The sequence below is a fragment of the Carassius carassius genome, chromosome 24 (assembly GCF_963082965.1).
Source record: "Carassius carassius chromosome 24, fCarCar2.1, whole genome shotgun sequence".
Taxonomy (NCBI): Eukaryota; Metazoa; Chordata; class Actinopteri; order Cypriniformes; family Cyprinidae; genus Carassius; species Carassius carassius.
Window position 1 is genome coordinate 12,869,082 of NC_081778.1, and position 20,478 is coordinate 12,889,559.

A 20,478-nucleotide genomic window follows, 5' to 3' on the forward strand; every position below is an offset into this window, starting at 1 on the left:
AGGAAAGGAAAAAAACAGGGGTATTAGGACTTTGCTTATCAAAGCCTGGCTGGAGATAATCTATTGATCGTTGAAGGACTTGTACGCGCTGGCTGGCCTCTTATGCAGTATAAAAATTGAACAAACTTTTGACAAATGAGAAAGCAAGACTTCGATTTGCCCATCTCTGAATTGATAAGTAGCACAGGACTGTCTCATTTTTCTGTTCAATATGTATATCGTTTTGTAAGTTACGTTGCAGATTGCATTAGACAGTTGCCAGGTGCATGTGTGCGAGAATCAGAATATCACTTTTAATAACTGTTATGGCTACAATATGTTAATGAATGGGGCCTCTCTTAAAGCTTAACTGATTTATCCCTTCATCCGTCATGGCGGGCCTGTTTGTGGTCAGGCACACACTCTCCTTTCTGATTGAAAGGCCTTCATTTGCTATGCGGATATGTAAAGCAGAGGACTCTCGCTGACCTTGGCTCTTTGAATGATGTCAGTGAGTGAAGCATTTGAAGCACAGAAGTAAAAGTAGAGTGGAGGCCTAAACCATCATGACAACCTGTTTGAGTGAATTCAAGTGTAAGAGGTGCTGTTCGTGTAGTCGCATCATTTTATCCATGGTAGACCAATCTATAGAAACATCAAAACTGCCTATAATAATGGCTTCACTGTTAGATATAGGAGCTTATTTTCTGAAATGATCAAAGGATGAGATTGTGTACACTGTAAACAAATGTGATCAGACACAATAAATGCTGAGAGCCAAGATTTAACAATCATTTATTGGAGTAAAATAATCAGAATGTAATCAATCTCTGCAGACTAGCTCATTTTGTGTGAAAACATCAAATTTACTGTAAGAAAAATAATCATATTGCATAAACATATGGGATGATAGTTTTCTTTGAATGGTCACCATTATCGTGATTAAATGAAAATTTGCTGACAATATGTAGATTAGTTTGCTTCCTCATTGGAACAGATTTGCAAATAATTTAGCATTACATCACTTGCTCACTAATGGATCCTCTGCAGTGAATGGGTGCCGTAAATACGAGAGTCTAAACAGCTGATAAAAACAAGTCATTCACATGACTCCAGTCCATCAGTCAAGTGAAAATCTGCAGGTTTGTAAGAAACAAATCCATCTTTAAGGAGTTTAAACTGTCACTTACGGCCAAAATACTAGTCCATAATCAACAATAATGCTTCCTCCAGGGAAAAAGTCCATACCCTATTGTCCATAACATCAAAATCCACTGACATGTTTGTTTAGAGCTGTTTTGGACTGTTTTTGCTTGTGCTTGATCTGTGCATATTTCTCTCCTGATAAAGATTCAGAGACTACTTTTTCACTGGAGGACTCATATGGCGTTCAGAGCTAATAATATCTTAATGGAGAGTGATACTACAAGCAGGAAACACTGGGTTTAAGCATATAGGCAAAATCACAAAAGAAATTCCAATTATAAGTCCTTTTCACATTAAGATGTCAAAATAAAATGTAACTAGTGGTTAGTAAGCAGGGGGACAAAAGAGAGTCTATAATTTCAACCAGTTCAAACTGCAGAAGTTAGCTACTGTGTATGATTAGACATGGAGGACACTGGTTTTCAGAACCCTAATAGTTTTGTAAATGTATATGCTTCTGTTCTTATGTCTGAGTACATACAGGTACACACAGTACCATTCAAACATTTGGGGTTAGTCAGATTTATGTATGTATTGACCGATTGATTGATTGATTGATTGATTGATTGAAAAATATATAATTACCTTACCTTTATTAAGCAAAGATGCATTAAATCAATCAAAATTGACAGCAAAAATATAGTACAACTGTTTTCAACATTGATAATAATAGAAAATGTTCTTAATCACCAAATCTGTACATGCGAATGATTTCTGAAGGATCATAAAGAATGGAGTAATGGCTTCTGAAAATTCAACTTTACCCTCATAGGAATAAATCATATTTTAAAATACATTGAAATAGAAAACTGTTATTTTATATTGTAATAATATTTCATAATATGAGTGTTTTACTGTATTTCCACGGAAGCCCTGGGGATTGCAAAAGCTGATTCCAAATCATCAGTTCTTATTCTGCTGGATCTATCTGCTATTTTTGACACTGTCAATCGTCAGATTCTTCTGTCTGCCCTCTCATCGCTGGGCATCCCAGGGATTCCACTTTGCTGTCTTGAATCCTATATTACTGACAGTGTTGGTCTTCTTACTTCAAAAAAGTAATTAGTTAAAGTTACAAATTACTACTCCTAAAATGTAACTGAGTTAGTAACTCAGTTACCAAATTGTAAAAGTAATTAGTTACTCAGCAAAGTAACTGTGACGTTATTTTTTATGTTCTATAATGCTATTAAGTCTTATAACATCTTTAATATATAAGATGTTTATATTAACTGATTGAAGAATAAAAACACTATAAGTATTTTAGAAAATGTTGAATTTATTTGAACTCAATAGATTGCAGCCTGCCATATGATATGCATAGAAATAAAACATACAAAAAAAAAAATATTGAAAATAAAATTCAAGTGCAAAATTAAGACAAACAAATTTAAACTTGGGTAAAAAGAAACAAAGGGAAACCTGGCCATTAGTGCAAATCTCTGTAACTGTATATTAGGCCTAAAGTTACTGCACAATAAACAGAACACTATCCAACTCTTATGGTGCGTTCACACCAGGAGCAAATAGAGCGTCTGGCATGAGTAATTTCAATGTTAAGTCAATGCAAAGACACGATTAGACAACCTCCGAAAATCAGCGAAACGCATTTTTAAATAGACGCTGTCTTTATAAATAAACCGCATATTTGAGTTTAAAACAACTACATTCTCACATGAAATACTTTTTAAACTAGATTTATTTGCGCAAGTCGCGTCTGGTGTGAACACAGCATTAAATATTCAGTACAGTAACATGTTAGCATTTGTTGATGTGAGGTGGTTCATAAGATTTGAGTTGCTTGAGGCAGATGTGTATAAAGTCTTTTTTCCTGGGCATACCGTGCATGTTACAGAAACATTTTTTGCCTTTAATTTCCAGTACTTCCAGTTCGAGAACGCCATTATCGCTGACGCCGTCTTGTGTTTAGTGGTTGTAAGAGCGTGCAGTGAGACAGCGTGAGCAGGGCACCGCCCACCCAGCCAATCATCATCTTTTTTGCAACAGTGTCAGGCAGCTGATGTGTAGCCACTAGCCAAAGCATGACACCTCGCGCTTTATTCAACCAAATTGTAGTAATGCGACACTTTACATTCTCAGTAAAGATAACGGCGTTGCAATGATGGGAAAAGTAATTAATTAGATTACTCCGTTACGGAAAATTTAACTCCGTTAGTAACGCCGTTATACTTAAACGCCGTTACTCCCAACACTGCTTACTGATAGGTCTTTCAGGGTGGCTTGGGGAGGAGAGGTATCCAAAGCAAATCAGCTTGTCACTGGGGTTCCTCAGGGATCAGTTCTTGGACCCCTCCTCTTCTCCTTATACATGACATCACTGGGTCCCATCATACAGGTCCATTGATTCTTCTACCATTGCTATGCTGCTGATTCCAGCTCTATCTTTCATTTAATCCAGATGATAGCTGCACGGATCTCAGACTGCCCCGGCAGACATCTCGGCATGGATGAAAGAATATCACTTACAGCTCAATCTGGCAAAGACTGAGCTTCTTGTCTTCCCCGCCACTCCAACTCTACAGCATGATTTCCCCATTCAGCTAGGCTCTTCTACAATTTCCCCATCAACTTTGATCAAAAAATCTTGGTGTAACCTTTGATGACCAGCTGACCTTCATGTAGAACAAATTTCAAAGACTGCTCGAACTTCCAGGTTTGCATTGGAAAACATCAGAAAGATCAGGCCTTTTCTAATGGAGCATGCTACACGTCTTCTTGTCCAGGCCCTTGTCATTTTTAGGCTGGACTACTGCAATGCTCTTCTGGCAGGATTTCCATCAAGCACAATCAAACCTCTACAAATGATTCAGAATGCAGTGGCATGACTGGTCTTCAACGAACCCAAAAGAGCCCATGTTACACCTCGCTGTATCTCCATGCACTGGCTACCGGTTGCAGCTCGCATCAAGTTCAAGACATTCATGCTTGCATATAGAACACAGCTTTCACACAGGCTCAACAACCACCTACTTCCACTCACTATTCCGAATCTACATTCCCTCCAGAAGTGTGAGATCTGCTAATGAGCGACGCCTCATGGTACCATCACAGAGAGGCTCAAAATCACTTCCCAATGCATTCTCGTTCACCATTCCTGGCTGGTGGAATGATCTTCCCACCCCTATCCAGAATGCTGTATCCCTGACAGTTTTCAAGCGACAGCTGAAAACTCATCTCTTTCGAAACTACTTGGCTGCATTGTAGTAAAGAAAAAAAAAATCTCTTTATTTATTCCTTCTTTTTTTACCTTGTACTTATTTGAACAATTTCTAAACTTGATATTACAAGCACTTCACCTGTTGGCTTCTTTAAGAAGAATCACTTTATGTATCCACTTTATGTATCCCCCAATTGTAAGTTGCTTTGGATAAAATCATCTGCAAAATGACTACATGTACTGCGTAAATGTATTTTTTTTTATCAGTATTTGTCAGGTGTGAACTTTTACCAGGCTCTCAACAAATATAATTTTAGATAAAATCATTAAATATACAAGAGATAACTGTAATAAAAAGACAGGTACTAATCGTTCACTGTGAAAACACACACACACACAGATATATATATATATATATATTTGTCGATTGATTTTAATAAATTGCAGAACTACTGTAAAATTTAAGAAGTAAGACTATAGTTCACTCTAAAGGGTGTACAGTTTCTCTCTGGTCTCTCACCTGAGGTAGTTACCTCTCTGTTGAGGTAGTTAAGAACTGGCATTCCTGTAAGCTTAATTGGCCCAAGGGGAGTTGGCTGCTCAATGGGAATGTATAAGGGCATCTGCCATGGCATGATTTACTGTTGCTCTCCGTTTGAAGCTGAGGTCAGAGGTCTGTGTGTACTGCCGGCCCCTGTGATCACCCTCAACAGGTCATGACCAAAGTAAAAGAGTCTGAGAGACTGAAAGATGCATCACCTGTAGGAAGTACCTTTCTGAGCACCCATTTCCATTTTTTCCACACAGAAGTTTTATTTTCTGTAATGTTAATTTTATTAATCTTGGTCTTCCAACTAGTTGGCATTTTTTCTATGGCTTTCAACTGAAAAGCGAGGCTTCAAGGATCTGTCTCTCCCAGATGTAGTATACGGGATCTCCACATGCCACAGACACATGCCAAAACATGCTCCTCTGCTTCATTTGTCTTTTTCCTTTTCCTGTAATTTTTCCTGCTAAATACCTACCACTTATATCCCAGTAAATTTCCTCCTGGTGAAACACAGTGACTCAGAATAAGGCCTTCAAAAAGGAACTTTTGGAAATGGCACACCCATGAAAACACTTTAAACATGTCAAAGTGCTTTTAACTCTGTGGACAGACTTAAAGAAGACTTATATATAAAGATATATATATATATATATATATATATATATTATATTATTTATTATAAGGGAAGTCGTGGCCTAATGGTTAGAGAGTCGGACTCCCAATCGAAAGGTTGTGAGTTCGAGTCCCGGGCCGGCAGGAATTGTGGGTGGGGGGAGTGCATGTACAGCTCTCTCTCCACCTTCAATTCCACGACTTAGGTGCCCTTGAGCAAGGCATCGAACCCCCAACTGCTCCCCGGGCGCCGCAGCATAAATGGCTGCCCACTGCTCCGGGTGTGTGCTCACAGTGTGTGTGTGTGTGTTCACTGCTCTGTGTGTGTGCATTTCGGATGGGTTAAATGCAGAGCACAAATTCTGAGTATGGGTCACCATACTTGGCTGAATGTCACTTCACTTTTCACTTTAATTATTATTTTATTTATTTTTTAAGAGGGCAACTTTGGCAATCATGGTCCTCTTGGTGTAATAAATTAAATAAATCATGTAGTGCTGTCAAATGATTAATTTGACTTCAAAATAAAAGTTTTTGTTTACATAAAATATGTGTATATTACTGTGTGTATTTATTAAGTATATATATATATATATATATATATATATATATATATATATATATATATATATATATATATATGGGGGGCCAAACAGGAAATAATTCTATGTAAATCTGAATATATAGTTAAAACTCTGAATATATAGTTGTAAATCCTGAATATATAAATGTAAATCTGAATATATAAATGTAACCCTGAATATATAAATGTAAATCCCGAATATATAGTTATAACTCTGAATATATAAATGTAATCCTGAATATATAGTTAAAACTCTGAATATATAAATGTAAAACCTGAATATATAGTTATAACCTTGAATATATAAATGTAAATCCTGAATATATAGTTATAACTCTGAATATATAAATGTAAATCCCGAATATATAGTTATAACTCTGAATATATAAATGTAAATCCCGAATATATAGTTATAACTCTGAATATATAAATGTAAATCCCGAATATATAGTTATAACTCTGAATATATAAATGTAAATCCTGAATATATAGTTATAACTCTGAATATATAAATGTAAATCCCGAATATATAGTTATAACTCTGAATATATAAATGTAAATCCTGAATATATAGTTATAACTCTGAATATATAAATGTGATCCTGAATATATAGTTAAAACTCTGAATATATAAATGTAAAACCTGAATATATAGTTATAACCTTGAATCTATAAATGTAAATCCTGAATATATAGTTATAACTCTGAATATATAAAGGTAAATCCCGAATATATAGTTATAACTCTGAATATATAAATGTAAATCCTGAATATATATTTATAACTCTGAATATATAAATGTAAATCCTGAATATATAGTTATAACTCTGAATATATAAATGTAAATCCCGAATATATAGTTATAACTCTGAATCTATAAATGTACATCTGAATATATAAATTTAAATCCCGAATATATAGTTATAACTCTGAATATATAAATGTAAATCCTTCAATACCACGACTTAGGTGCCCTTGAGCAAGGCATCGAACCCCCAACTGCTCCCCGGGCGCCGCAGCATAAATGGCTGCCCACTGCTCCGGGTGTGTGCTCACAGTGTGTGTGTGTGTTCACTGCTCTGTGTGTGTGCATTTCGGATGGGTTAAATGCAGAGCACAAATTCTGAGTATGGGTCACCATACTTGGCTGAATGTCACTTCACTTTCACTAAATCCTGAATATATAGTTATAACTCAGCATGTGAGCTCCGCTCAATATTCCGCTCTATGCCAATGCGCTCCACTCAATTGCTCACGGCCCAAGCGGTCAAATCCCGCTCCGACATGAAATCTCAGTGTAACGTAGGCTACTGTATAGCCTTTGTTCATTATTTTTAAGGCATTGTTGGGGGGCATTTTCCATTTTGCATAGGTGGCCTCAGCACATTGTTTGTGAGATAATAGGCTATTCTTTAAACTTTATTAGTTTCAGAAAGATTCTCGCGGATACAGAGACAGTTGAAACAAAGGCAGATCTTTATTTTACAAAAGCACAAGGTTTTGGGGTTATTGTGAAGGTATACAAATAAAAGTAGACCCTTTGTAGTTGTCTTACACACTAATCTGTAAAATTGACGGAGTTTCTTCCACTGTCATTAAAGAAAAATCCATGAACGCGCTGGCGCGTTCGTTGTACAGGGTTAGAGAAAAGCTTATTTAGTTTCATATTTATGTTTAAATAATATGCTGGGCTGCATTTCCCCTGAAAACCTTCTTTACGCTATCGTTCTTAAGTTATAACTCAGGCTTTACCTTAACATTAATTGGTGTTTCCCGAAACGTTAAGAATACCTTCTGTAAGTCATTAGTTCGTATGTTTGGTCTGGAGCACTAGCTATACCTTATGACAGTTCATTACGATAGTGGCCACCACTGTTTCTTTACATCTCAGTCTATACAAATATAATTCTGCTAATTGAATTGTTTTCATGCAAAGAACATTGTCATTACACTGATGCGATTTTATGTTGTTATTAATGATATTATCCAAAGTTGTATTGGCAAACCTTTAGGCAGTATAGCTATTAGGAGTATGTTTAACCTCTTAAATTCTGAGACCATTTTGAGGGATTTCTGTCTGGATTTGGCCTACCCAAATTGAAAAGCTTCCCATACCCAAAATACACAATTTTGGTGTAATTTTAAAGGAAACCCTTTTGAAGTTTCATAAACCACTTTTAAAAGTGATAAACATGCAAGCAGGGCCGGCGCGCGGCGTGCCTATAGGCGAACTAGGCAGCCGTCTAGGGCGGCAATTAAGAATACACACCCCCCCCATTTAATTAAAAAAACAAAAAAAACAATTTGGGGGGGACATTCGTTTGAATTATTGCACTTCCATCATCAAGTTATCACTCCATTATTGTTATAACTCTGAATATATAGTAATGAATATAACGTAGGCTATATATAGTTATATAAATGTAATCCTGAATATATATATATATATATATATACGTATAACCAAATATATAAATGTAAATCCCGAATATATAGTTATATCTCTGAATATATAAATGTAAATCCCGGATATATATTTATAACTCTGAATATATAAATGTAAATCCTGAATATATAGTTATATCTCTGAATATATAAATGTAAATCCTGAATATATAGTTATATCTCTGAATATATAAATGTAAATCCTGAATATATAAATGTAAATCCTGAATATATAGTTATATCTCTGAATATATAAATGTAAATCCTGAATATATAGTTATATCTCTGAATATATAAATGTAAATCCTGAATATAAATGTAAATCCTGAATATATATTTATAACTCTGAATATATAAATGTAAATCCTGAATATATAGTTATATCTCTGAATATATAAATGTAAATCTGAATATATAAATGTAAATCCCGAATATATATTTATAACTCTGAATATATAAATGTAAATCCTGAATATATAGTTATATCTCTGAATATATAAATGTAATCCTGAATATATAGTTATAACCCTGAATATATAAATGTAAATCCCGAATATATAGTTATAACTCTGAATATATAAATGTAAATCTGAATATATAAATGTAATCTTGAATATATAGTTATAACTCTGATTATATAAATGTAAATCTGAATATATAGTTATAATTGTTATTATATAGATATAAATAGTGAATATATAAATGTAACCCCGTCCAACTGAATGGTCCAACTGAAACCAAGATCTCGCAAATTTTCCAACTGACTCCTTGAAATATGGTACCTAGTAAATGAAGACAATGCTATATGTAAATACGTATACATGATACATTATTAAAAATAAGTTCCAAAAGAGGGGTTTTGTATAGTGATGCCATAGAAGAACCAATTTTTGTTCTCCAAAGAACCGTTCAATGAACAATTTATTTAAAGAACCATTATTTTTCTTTGTGTGAAGAACATTTTTATAATCTAAATAAATATCATAATTTTTATATCAATGATTACATTGTAGTAAAAATGCAAATTCCTGATATCAATAATTAAATTGTTGAAATGTCATTTCTTGATATCAACAACTGAATTGCTACTAGTAAAAATGTTCATTCGTGATATCAGAAACTAACATTGTCATTAGTGACAATCAAATTATTGACATCAAAAATTAACATTGTTATAGTAGCAATGTAATTGTTGATATCAAGAATAGATATTTGCTTTTGTAACAATTGTATTTCTGATATGTGAAATTGGGATTTCAGCCTATGGTGACATTTCACAAGTGAAAATACAATTACAGATATCAAGAAATATAGTTTTTACAGGCTATAGTGGAAATGTAATTCTGTCATTTTAAAACAAAGCACTTTAAATAGTGAAATGCTGATATGAAGATTTAACATAGTTAAAAGTGGAAATGAAATCCTTTATATCAAGAACTGAATTGTTGATATCAATAGGCTTAATTAATATCCTGAGCCTCTGTATATTGCCATAAGCCTCATCCCTTACGAAACTTGACCATGGTTTGACAACAAGTAAAACCAAAAGAGCATGGTTATTGTATTTAAAACACGGTTACCACAAATTAACCATGGATTTACAAAAAAAAAAAAAAAGTAAAAAAAAAAAAAAAACATGGGCCATTTTCGTAAGGGAAGCTGTTGCGGCGAGACGCAAAGCTACTCTTTCTCGCCTGGCAAAATATTCATACTCAATAATAGAATGCATTACCTTGGTCTTCCTGGATAACTTGTTGGTACTACTTCAGCTGACATTATGTTGTGATGGGCTTCCTGTGTAGTCTCGATCTGAGATAGCCGGTCGAAAACAGAATTTACCATGTCATTGAGTAATGCACAAAGACTTGATAGGAGATGTAGCACATTTCCATGTGCCGCTGGAAAATCATTTAGAGCTATCATAAAAGCCATAATGATATTGACATGGTCTTCAAGATGTCTTGAGGTGCTTTCGAGAATGCAGAGATTTTGTTGTTCATGTGAAAAACGGTAAAGGAAGCTGTCTAATTCTAAAAAATACTGATAAAAGTCTGCCATTTTGATAAAACTGTGAGGGACCCTTTGGCTTTCAGTGTATGGCCAGCAATAGGCCTAAATTATGTGTAGGCTCACGGATTGTTATATATTCACGGGGTTACATTTATATATTCACTATTTATATCTATATAATAACAATTATAACTATATATTCAGATTTACATTTATATAATCAGAGTTATAACTATATATTCAGGATTACATTTATATATTCAGATTTACATTTATATATTCAGAGTTATAACTATATATTCGGGATTAACATTTATATATTCAGGGTTATAACTATATATTCAGGATTACATTTATATATTCAGAGATATAACTATATATTCAGGATTTACATTTATATATTCAGAGTTATAAATATATATTTGGGATTTACATTTATATATTCAGATTTACATTTATATATTCAGAGATATAACTATATATTCAGGATTTACATTTATATATTCAGAGTTATAAATATATATTCAGGATTTACATTTATATTCAGGATTTACATTTATATATTCAGAGATATAACTATATATTCAGGATTTACATTTATATATTCAGAGATATAACTATATATTCAGGATTTACATTTATATATTCAGAGATATAACTATATATTCGGGATTTACATTTATATATTCAGAATTTACATTTATATATTCAGAGATATAACTATATATTCGGGATTTACATTTATATATTTGGTTATACGTATATATATATTCAGGATTACATTTATATAACTATATATAGCCTACTTTATATTCATTACTATATATTCAGAGTTATAACAATAATGGAGTGATAACTTGATGATGGAAGTGCAATAATTCAAACGAATGTCCCCAAAAAAACGTTTTTTTTTTTTTTAATTAAATGGGGGGAGGGGGTGTATTCTTAATTGCCGCCCTAGACGGCTGCCTAGTTCGCCTATAGGCACGCCGCGCGCCGGCCCTGCTTGTATGTTTATCACTTTTAAAAGTGGTTTATGAAACTTCAAAGGGTTTCCTTTAAAATTACACCAAAATTGTGTATTTTGGGTATGGGAAGCTTTTCAATTTGGGTAGGCCAAATCCAGACAGAAATCCTTAAAAATGGTCTCAGAATTTAAGAGGTTAGACATACTCCTAATAGCTATACTGCCTAAAGGTTTGCCAATACAACTTTGGATAATATCATTAATAACAACATAAAATCGCATCAGTGTAATGACAATGTTCTTTGCATGAAAACACTTCAATTAGCAGAGTTATATTCGTATAGACTGAGATGTAAAGAAACAGTGGTGGCCACTATCGTAATGAACTGTCATAAGGTATAGCTAGTGCTCCAGACCAACCATACGAACTAATGACTTACAGAAGGTATTCTTAACGTTTTGGGAAACACCAATTAAAGCCTGAGTTATAACTTAAGAATGATAGCGTAAAGAAGGTTTTCAGGGGAAATGCAGCCCAGCATATTATTTAAACATAAATATGAAACTAAATAAGCTTTTCTCTAACCCTGTACAACGAACGCGCCAGCGCGTTCATGGATTTTTCTTTAATGACAGTGGAAGAAACTCCGTCAATTTTACAGATTAGTGTGTAAGACAACTACAAAGGGTCTACTTTTATTTGTATACCTTCACAATAACCCCAAAACCTTGTGCTTTTGTAAAATAAAGATCTGCCTTTGTTTCCACTGTCTCTGTATCCGCGAGAATCTTTCTGAAACTAATAAAGTTTAAAGAATGGCCTATTATCTCACAAACAATGTGCTGAGGCCACCTATGCAAAATGGAAAATGCCCCCCAACAATGCCTTAAAAATAATGAACAAAGGGTATACAGTAGCCTACGTTACACTGAGATTTCATGTCGGAGCGGGATTTGACCGCTTGGGCCGTGAGCAATTGAGTGGAGCGCATTGGCATAGAGCGGAATATTGAGCGGAGCTCACATGCTGAGTTATAACTATATATTCAGGATTTACATTTATATATTCAGAGTTATAACTATATATTCGGGATTTAAATTTATATATTCAGATGTACATTTATATATTCAGAGTTATAACTATATATTCGGGATTTACATTTACATATTCAGAGTTATAACTATATATTCAGGATTTACATTTATATATTCAGAGTTATAACTATATATTCGGGAATTACATTTATATATTCAGAGTTATAACTATATATTCGGGATTTACATTTATATATTCAGAGTTATAACTATATATTCAGGATTTACATTTATATATTCAGAGTTATAACTATATATTCGGGATTTACATTTATATATTCAGAGTTATAACTATATATTCAGGATTTACATTTATATATTCAAGGTTATAACTATATATTCAGGTTTTACATTTATATATTCAGAGTTTTAACTATATATTCAGGATTACATTTATATATTCAGAGTTATAACTATATATTCGGGATTTACATTTATATATTCAGGGTTACATTTATATATTCAGATTTACATTTATATATTCAGGATTTACAACTATATATTCAGAGTTTTAACTATATATTCAGATTTACATAGAATTATTTCCTGTTTGGCCCCCCATATATATATATATATATATATATATATATATATATATATATATATATATATACACACACATACAGTATATATACCGAAAATATTTGCATGTATAAACATAACATATTTTTCTTAAATGTATACATGCATGTGAATGTATTTATATATACATTATAAATATACACAGTAGTACAGTACACAAAAATGTATCATGTGAATAAGAACTTTTGTTTCGGATGTGATAGCGAATAATCATTTTGACAGCACTAAAATAATGACAAATTGATAAAATATATATATATATTTTTATTATATATTTATTAAGTCACATTTATTCAAGACTGTCTTTCTCTAATGAATTGTTGTATTGCTTTTGGTGTTTTGTTTTATTTTATTTATTACTTTACTACTGTAGCGCTTTGGGTTTAAGAAAAGCGCATTACAAATAAAATGTATTATTATTATTATTATTATTATTAATGTGTAAAATGTTACACACACACACACACACACACACACACACACACACACACACACACACACAAACAGACACTGTTAAGGTATCAGATTGGTAAATTTGACCATCAATACCCATCGTACTGTTATTCAGTGCATGAACTGCTTTCAGTCTGAGCACCTACAGAACACTGTCTATAGGCAGCAGTGGTAAATTGGGGTGCTGGGATGGTCTTATTGCGGAAAACTCCAGCTAGCTGATTGTGATTTCAGTGTGCCCACAAAGTGTTAATTTACAGGCATCCTCAACCCAAAGCAATGTACCTTTTGATGAGGGTTACTTGGCAACAACTAATTTAAGCTGTCTTTTGTGGTATGGTACTTTTTTATTTGGCTGGAAAAAAAAGGAAAATTGTTTTGCACATCCGCATCCCTGGGAAGAACTCACAAGGGATTTGGAAATCCGGAGGTGTTAGAAATTAGCCAGTCTTTAGATATTAAAAGTGTAAAAAAAAAAGGAATTTGGAGGACAAGATTGACCAAACTATATTAAAAGGCTCTGTCAAAATAGGAGGTGCAATTGTAAAGCACTGAATGTTAGAACTTGAATACTTTAGACTTGCTTATTTAAATGAGAAGATACTGAGATAATGGTTGAGATGAATGACTTCATTCATGTCACAGTGCCAAGTGTTCATTTAGATAGTCAAGGCAAACACTGACACATTTTTGTTTTGTTTTTTTACAATATAACACATGAGAATCTGTCTAAGAAGCCAGAACACTTTGGTTAATATTTCTATATGGCCAAATGAAAGACGATTGTAAAATGACAGCAGATGAAACCTTGTAAAGAAAGAGTGCTGTTTCTCCCATACAGCAAAGCTGTGAAGACTGTAATTAAGACCAGTGCCCTATTGAAATCTAAATTCACTGGATTCATTAGCGGCTTGGACCTCCTTCTTCCTCTCTTGGCATTCATTGGAGAGGAAACCAGATGACTGCTGGGAAATAAACAGCACATCAGTGACTCAGCATTAATGTAAGACAGATAAGAGACTTTCAATTGTCTTAGAACTATATAATTAGCCATTGCATTCTTAGCATTTGAATGGGCACTTACACTTTGAAAGCTCTCATTGTCTTAAGTTATTGCCCTGTACTCTTAACATCAGTTAAGCCTTCTATTCAAGAGGAAATCAAAGGTAACAAAATTAAAATTATGGACAAGAAGGCTTGCTTTTGTAAATCAAAGACATTTAGCTCTTTTTTGTTATGTTTTATTTTGTTTTTGAATCCGTTTATTGTGATGTTAATGGATTACTTTCAAAGTTGTCAAAGTGAAGATAAGCAGATGCTGATGCAGCAGATGCCGTCTTGCAGTGCACTATGTGTAGCCAAATGACATGAAGACCTGTGGACATAGTGTGTGAGAACAATTACTGGGGAAATGACATATCATAGGAGAAAATGAAAAGATTGTTTGAAATAACAACCCTTTTATTTTATTTAATATATATATATATATATATATATATATATATATATATATATATATATATATATATATATATATATATATATATATATATATATATAAAACACATTCTTTTTATTCATGTTGATTTCATACAGTTCTTTTATACCATTTTGAAAATTTAAATTTATTGACTCTAAAATGTCATGTGGTGTAAAAAGTAATATTACATTTTCTCTACTCTACTTAAAAATAATAATAATAATAAAACATAAATCAGGTACAAATTATTTTTAAATAAATATTGTGAATTATTAATTCATAAATATAATTGCACTTTTACGGCAATGATTCCACATTACATTTGTTTTATCCTGAACATAATAATTTCCTGATACATTTTTTTTTCTGCTTGTTGGTCACACCACATGACTCTGATTTGAACAAATATTAGAACAATATTCAATTATAAAAAAAAAATTCAAATCCCTTTCAGTCAGTCACTCTCAATGTCACATTGATGATGACAGATGAATTGGGATCTCACCAGAGAGACCAGTCCACTTCAAATGTAATTAAGTGAGCCAATGGACATTGGCATGCGGATTTTGCATTAATTAATCTTTTCACTTCGGAGCCGAGCTCTCCTCTGAGTGATTGCAAGAGCGAGTGCAGGCATTACAGAATTGCAGCGGTGATCGCGGTCTCACAGAGAGAAATATCATCTTTTGTGCAGACAGCCACACTTGGAATGTGCAGTGGCCAGTTCCCTTGCATGGTTCAGCAATATTAGCAATCTCTAAAAGAGCGACGGGGTAATCACGTCTCTTTATAGTTGTATTATCACCTGTATGTTTCTGGGACCAGTTGCTTTCTGGCACCTCGGGACGGTCATGATCACTGTCTCACGTATCCGGTCGTTGAGCACACTGAGCAAGTGTTCGTGGATGGTGCATGTTCTATTTGTGGGGACATGACCAACTCTGAGTTGCATGGGAGACTGTTATGTCAAATTTGATGGGGTCCCTCTGCTTCTGCTGCGATCCAATGATCATCCTGGCAGTTGGGGCGGTGCTGCATCCAGTGGAGTCAGAACTGATTTGAGGATCCCGATGATGGCTTCCCCAGTGGGAGTTTGTCACCAGGGGCCAGGGAGCAGTTAAGGGGTCTGTGCCTTGCTCAAGACTCGAACTCGGTTGGAATCCTCAACCATGTCCCGATCCCTTCGAGGCTGGATAAATGCTTTCTCGATTGGGGTTGGGCTGGTTCTCAGTGCTCCCACTTTGGCAGCGTTGCCAAGTCCACAGTTTTTCTGGCCAAACTGGGCTACTTTAACACTGTTGCCGAGGGTTGTTTTTCATGTCTGTGGGTTGAAACGACCTAATAACATGATATTTAGACCCTGGAATGCAAATTTTACCGGAGGATCCCCACCGAAAAACATGTATTTTACACTTGGAAGGCACCTTTCACTGCCCGAAACAAGTCTTGTAGCTCCTCCAGTCTCACCACCCTTAATGGTGGGGCCGCTTTGATCTCAGATCTCAGTGCTGCATTTGACACTGTCGATCATAACATACTTCTACAGAGACTGGAAAACTGGGTCGGGCTTTCTAGGATGGTACTCAAATGGTTCAGGTCATATGTAGAAGGGAGAGGTTATTATGTGAGTCTAGGAGAGCATAAGTCTAAGTGGACGTCCATGACATGTGGAGTCCCACAAGGCTAAATTCTTGCACCGCTCTTGTTTAGCCTGTATATGCTTCCACTAAGTCAAATAATGAGAAAGAACCAAATTGCCTATCACAGCTATGCTGATGATACCCAGATTTACCTAGCCTTATCTCCAAATGACTACAGCCCAGTTGACTCCCTCTGCCAATGCATTGATGAAATTAATAGTTGGATGTGCCAGAACTTTCTTCAGTTAAACAAGGAAAAAACTGGAAGTTATTGCATTTGGAATACTGGAAAGATGAAGTTTTCAAGGTGAATGCATACCTTGACTCTAGGGGTCAAACAACTAAAAGTCAGGAATCTTGGTGTGATTCTGGAGACAGATCTTAATTTCAGAAGTCATGTCAAAGCAACTAAATCAGCATACTATCATTTAAAAAACATTGCAAGAATTAGATGTTTTGTTTCCAGCCAAGACTTGGAGAAACTTGTTCATGCCTTTATCACCAGCAGGGTGGACTATTGTAATGGACTCCTCACCGGCCTTCCCAAAAAGACCATTAGACAGCTGCATCTTATCCAGAATGCTGCTGCCAGGATTCTGACTAGAACCAGAAAATCTGAGCATATCACACCAGTCCTCAGGTCCTTACACTGGCTCCCAATTACATTTAGGATTGAATTTAAAGTACTTTTACTCGTATATAAATCACTAAATGACCTAGGACCGAAATATATTGCAGATATGCTCACTGAAAAATTAATGAAAGATTAAATTTGGCATACTGTCCTTTTAAGATGGAAGGCATGCATGACACATGTTCAATTTTCACACACATGTTCACGTTCACTTAATCCATAATCTATTGTATTAATGTGAGATACTCTACACGACAAACATTTGGACTGTTGTGTGTGTATTTCAGTGCTGAGATTTATTCGTGCGCTGTATATGAGAACTGAGGAAGTGGAGCGTGGGCGCGCACGCGTGAGAGAGAGAGCACTTCTATCAGCTTGATTCCGCCTATCGCGCCTTCAATAACTTTTAAGTTAATCGACAACGAATTGTGACGAAAAACGGGATGTTTGGTTACCTTCTGCCTACCCCGTCTGGTGCTGAGGCCATTGTTTCTGATCGCTAGTTCGCGTTTTATTAGTCTATCCATCCACTGCGGCTGCTGTACTGACTAGATTTGCAGACGGCCCTTATCCCATCGCAATCCAGTCCAGTAGTCCTCAAATAACATTATAGTCCCGTCTTGTCTCGTTAACGAAGACGGGGATTATTTTTAGCTCGTCAACGTTTCGTCTTAGTCACAGAAAAAATGTCCGTTAACTAATATTTTTCGCTGTCGTCTTCGTTAATGAAATTAACATTGGAACGCTGTCTATATGAATAGAGTGTGATTACTGACTTCATGGCGCATTTGTATGATTACCATCTCTATAAATAGTGAGCATGTCAGCACCTGATAATTGACTATATGAGAAGAAATCAGTGTAAATGCTGTATTTCTAGCAATCTCAGGATTTACTGTAATTGGCATACATAGTTTTTTTTTCTTATTTATTTTTATTACTCAAATTATTCTTTTTTTTTTTCAATGCTCAAATAAATAACTTATATGATGTCTAAGATTCTGTCTATTGTTTCATAATTGAAAAAACTATGCAGTGGTATGTTTAATGACTAAAATAGTTTGTAGAACCCTTCAATACAGTTGGTAAAAAAAAAAAAAAAAAAAAAAAAAAACATTATATATATATATATATATATATATATTTGGGGGTGGGGGTTCTAGACATGTATTTTTGGGTCTGTGCACCTGCCTTAAACACTGATTATTCAGGTCAAATCAGCAAAAGTCTCAAATGAGAAAAAGTCTCAACATTCCAGATGAACTGCAATATAACATAAGGGATAGTTCGTCCCCTAAAATATATATATATTTTTTTTGAGTTTTCAACACACTTTATTTATATCATTACAACGTCAGCAAAACATCACATTATCCAGGAAATAAAAAACTAAAAAACCTTATTGTAACATGGCGGTAAAGATCAACATTTCTTCATTAACTGTACAAATAGCTCCATTAAAACACCATTTGGGCAAAAAACTTTCTAAGTCATTCATCAGTTTATAGAACTTGAAATAAAAACAAAACCCTTGCTTTTACCATATTTTTAAAAACAGTAACCACATGTTGTCCTTCTCTACCTTCTATTTTGTTTTTCCTAGTTATATAAACCGCAAGTTTGGTTTGCCCAATTAAAAAATTCAACAATTGACTTTTTACTCTTTGCGCCACACTATACTTGGGTCCAAGAATCCAAATTTTAGAAGAAAAAATCTCTCCAAAATTCATGAAAAGAACATCCAGAAAACTAAACATGTCATGCAGTCTTGAACATTCTAAAAAACAATGAAAAATAGTCTCCCTCATTTCACAAAAAGGACAATCACTTGATACATTAGGATTAATTAGGCTCACAAATGCATTTACAGCAACTGCGCCATGTAAAACTCTCCATTGAATATCACCTGTACGTTTTTCAATTGGTGGTTTGTATAAAACTCTCCAAATAGGTTTATCTCCATCATTTATTTTCAATTTCTCTCTCCACACTGTATCACTGCGCTCTTTTAATTTTGCTTTATTGAAAACTTTTACAAGACATTTAAATGGTAAATGGACTGCATTTATATAGCGCTTTCAACAGACCACATGGCCATCCAAAGCGCTTTACAATTTGTCTCACATTCACCCATTCATACAACTGCGGTGTCAGCCATTCAAGGCGCCATCCAGCTCGTCGGGAGCAGTTGGGGTTAGGTGTCTTGCTCAAGGACACCTCGACACTTGGTCAGGTGGAGCCGGGGATTGAACCACCAACCTTCCGGTTTGTAGACAACCTACATGAACCACTGAGCCACTGCCGCCCCACATTTATACAAAACTTTACTCTGAACATCCTGCAAACTTAAACCTTCTAGTCCCCTCAAGTTCAGAAAAGGTCCAGACAGTCCTTTGAGATTGGGACTAAGAGAAATACTTGGAAATGAATCTGTACTATTAGGAACCAGTTTCCCATTATAATAATCAATTATCAGATTATTTTCTATCTCTGTGAGTTTTTGTTTAAAGAAATACAGAATTTTTCCTACATGTCATACCGAATACACACCTAGACATGAGGCCATCGACTGAGCATTATTCAAGCCAGAACCAGCAACATCCAACAATTGATGTAGTTTTAAAGTTTTAGTGTTAATAAAACAATGAGTCAATCGAGGTGAAACTTCACAAGTAACATCGAACCGAGCTCCATGTACAAGATGTTCCTCCAAAAGCCAGTACAACGAGGATGTCGGCTCCAACCTCCTCTTTTCAAATAAGTCCCACACTTTAAAAAGTCCCTGCAGCTTACTTGAGTCCATCAAAAACAAAACAGAGTTCAATCCCAGTCTGCCAGCTTGATTAAAGATAACATCAGCCACTTTTCTCCAGACTAGATCCTTAGGTCCTATGAGGTACCTTTGAATAACAGAAGTCGAAAAGCTGCCCCCCTGCTGGGCAAATGGATAATTCCTTGTCCTCCTTCATCTCTGGGTAGAAAAAGTATGCTCTGTGGAATCCAGTGAAAAGTACCCCAAAAAAAGTCTACCATACTGGCTTGAATTTTACACAAAAGTCCATTT